Genomic DNA, 3,640 nt, shown 5'->3' on the forward strand with positions numbered 1-3,640 from the left:
AAGTACTAATTTTAGTCATTGAAATGGATAGAATGAGCGAAAAAAAAAATAACTTGGACCCAGAAAAAACTTTCATTTTCCCAACAGTTTTTCTTAAATTAATTTTTTAAAATGTCCGAGTTTTCAAACAAGGCGTGGTCTTGTTGACGTCACAAATAATGCACTTTGCCGCAACTTTCTACTACGTTTCCATGTTATGATAATCAAGCAGCGATTTAAAATGGCGCTCTACGCTTGCCATATCATGGCCAATGCACGTGAGTAAAGATGTGAATTAAATATTTTGTTCTGTGAATGGCAACATTGAATGGCATTTCATCATTTGTGATGTCACACGTCAGAAGTGTAAACAATAAAAGCGCACCGATTGAAGTAATTTTTTAAAAATATTAAACTTAAATAAATTATTTAAAAAATGGTCAGATCCTATGTTTTTAAGCATGCTCTTTCAGAAAAAAATACTTTTAAAATTTTGGAAACGACCCCATTCTGTAGAAAAAAAGAAAATTCATATTTTAGAATATAGTGGACGCCGGTTAATGAAATCAACCGTTTTAATGAATCAAATCTTCAAAAACAGAAAAAAATCAAGCTTTATTGAATTAGCCGCTTTATGAAATCAAAACTGTTTAGAATAAACGTGATTCATATAAGCGACGGCCACTGTAGTCAGGGCCGACGCCAAGGGAGTGCTTCACCCCCCCCCCCCCCCAATTTTTCAGAATTGGGTTCACCTATTTCATTTTAGCTATGCAACAACAAAGAAAAGGGCAAACTCTTCGTTGTTTAAAAAAATTCAAGTAAATGAACAATTGAAATAATACTGACAAAAAGTATCGTTTCTGTAAAATTTGAATAGAAAATGTAATCTTAAAATACAATTTAGGAACATCCATGATTCTCTTTTATTAAGATTATCTAAGTAAGGGCCGCGGAAATGTACACTTCAAACATTATTTAACGCAAAAAAAAGTATTCAGTACACTGTTCACTAGACCGCAGAGTGGGTATGTCTGCCTAGGTTCCTAGTCGGAAACTATGGGCCTGGTTTCAAGTATTGTGCATAGAGTAAAATTAGCATAACGGGAGATGAACCGGTCACACAACTAACATAGTGTACGCCTTGTCTCTCGGCGGCCCTGTTTATACAAAACCATGCTTCATGGTTCTTCAGTTAAAAAAAAAAAAAAAAAAAAGGTAAATAGGATGGTTTCATCGGGGCCGCCGAAACATTCCCACATGTAATTTTTTTGATGAAAAATATTGTCCTGAAAATCATTGCTAAGTGGAGAAAAATGCATGGGTCGCCGAAATATATTTGAAATAGAGAGAGGAGAGAAAACACAGTTTAATGCGAAGAGAGATTCAAAGTATTGTGATGAATACTTACAACAGTAAATGTTTGAAAGTAAAAATCGTAAGTAAATTAAAGCTTGATCAAGAGATGCAGGAGGCACGATTAAAATAAAATGAAGTGGAATAAATAAGACCTAAGGTATCACAGAAAACTATCACATCCATTCAAAATGTTAAAAGTTCTTTTTTCTGGGGCCGCAGACGCTTGTATTTCAAGAAAACACAAATATTAGGCTGGAAATTGAAAATTTTACTATGGAAAATCGAAGCAAATAACCGTGTTTGGCAAAGGAAAATTGAAAGAAAGTATTACACCACAATATGTTTATCAACAATTAAAATTTAAAATGAAGATAGGGACGTAACCAAACTGAGGGAAGAGTGTGGAACTCTTTCCTCTTCTTTTTTTACGTTCCCAAAGCTGGCCTAGAAGTGAGTTTTTAAAACTTAGATTTTGAAAAAAATCCGGGAAAACGTTCTCACATCCCATCCCCTGCCCTAACGTCATTAAAGATGTCCTACACATGATTATTTAAGATTGCAATTTCTAAAAACCATTAGAGTGCTCCCAACGTAGCCCCCAAAAAACATCCTCTCAATTAATCATTCATCATCATTCACGGTCGAATAAATTCCGTCTATTGGACTTGAATTTTTAAAAACTCCATGAGTCTCCCTGAGGTCCTTCTTCTAATATTATACCAAAGATCCTTTAAAATTTCATTGTTAAGGCTTCAATTCAGAAAATTTTTCGCGGGAAATCTCCCAAACATCCTACCCCTCCAACAGTATTGAAAAGCGCCTACGATTTTGTTAGTTGAATTTCAATTCTGAAAATTTGCCAGGGGAGGATTCCGAATCTCTCCACCCATTAACCTTACCAAAAATCTTCTAAAACTGCGTTTTCTACATATCGAAATTTTTTCGAGAGAATGCCCCTCTCTCTCTCGCCAACATCATCGAAAAACGTCTTAAATCTCTCTTTTAGTGCTTCAATTACGAAACATTTCTGTGCGCGAGCCCCTTCAACTCCCCTCCCCCCTTTCATCAAAGGTTGGCTTAAATTACGTTTTCGGAGTTTAATTTCAAGAAAATGCCGGTGTACTCAATTTTTACGAAAACCCCCGTTACCTGTCACAATTAGAAATAATTTACAATTGCGTGCTTGGAGTTTAAAATTTCAAAAACAATCGGAGATGATCTCTGAGTTTCTTCCTCCCTTAACATCACCATAGATCGTCTGAAACTGTTTTTCAAATAACAAAAATAATTTCAAAACAAAAATAATTTCAAAAGCAAATAAAACATCGTTAAAAGCACAAATGTGCAGGAACACTGCAGACACATATTTCCGCATTACAAGGAACGTCTTTTTCAATGTATAAAATGTGAGCTAATGAATGTAAAGACATCTGACAAAAAAATCTGACTTTTGACCGATGTAAATCCATAAGCTCACATTTTATAGCAATCGAAGAAGTAAACTGTCCCCAGAAAATGTCGAGAGATTAGTTTTTTTGCATCATAGTTTAAAATACAATAATTTTGATTATTAAAATATTTTGATAGCATCTTTTTCCTTTTTTCCCGAAGTATTTCTTTAGCCAAAGCCACAACCTTTTTTTTACTCTTAAAAATGCCTTAATTTTACTTCTCTGTATTGTTATCATTATGCCAAAAATTTAAATTTGCAAAACCATGATTTTAAAAATTCGCAATCTGACGTAAGTTTTCAAGTGATTAGGAATACATTAGGATATGATTAAAAGGGTTTTTGTTATGAGTCTTACTTTATGAATATAGAAATTGTGAATAATTGGAGTATATTATATGCTTGCACTTTTTTTTAATTGTAAAATCTGTCTTGAACAATATTTAATTTTTTACAACTACTCGGTATTGGCTGAGTATCTGATCAAAATGTGGCCGAGTAACCGAGTAGTTACCGAGTACTCGGTACGTCTCTACTTAAATGAGTTAATAATTACCAATAGTTAGTTTACCAATTGTCGAATGTTTGAGCTTGTTAACTGTTTGGTTGCCAAATAGTAAAGTATTCGGCCGAACCGAATATTCGGTTTGTCTGCCGAATATGCAGTATACCGAATACTACCAGAATATTCAGTGCATCTCTAATGCTATGGCTTTAATTGTATACACCGTGCAAATATTTGTGAGTTTTAAAAAGCATTGCAAAACAGAATGTCCAATGAGAGATTGAATGAACTTCAAAATCGTAGAAGTTTTGCTTTAAGTGGATTAAGTAAAGGTGTATTGGCATGTA

Source organism: Uloborus diversus, unplaced genomic scaffold (assembly GCF_026930045.1).
Source record: "Uloborus diversus isolate 005 unplaced genomic scaffold, Udiv.v.3.1 scaffold_278, whole genome shotgun sequence".
Lineage (NCBI taxonomy): Eukaryota > Metazoa > Arthropoda > Arachnida > Araneae > Uloboridae > Uloborus > Uloborus diversus.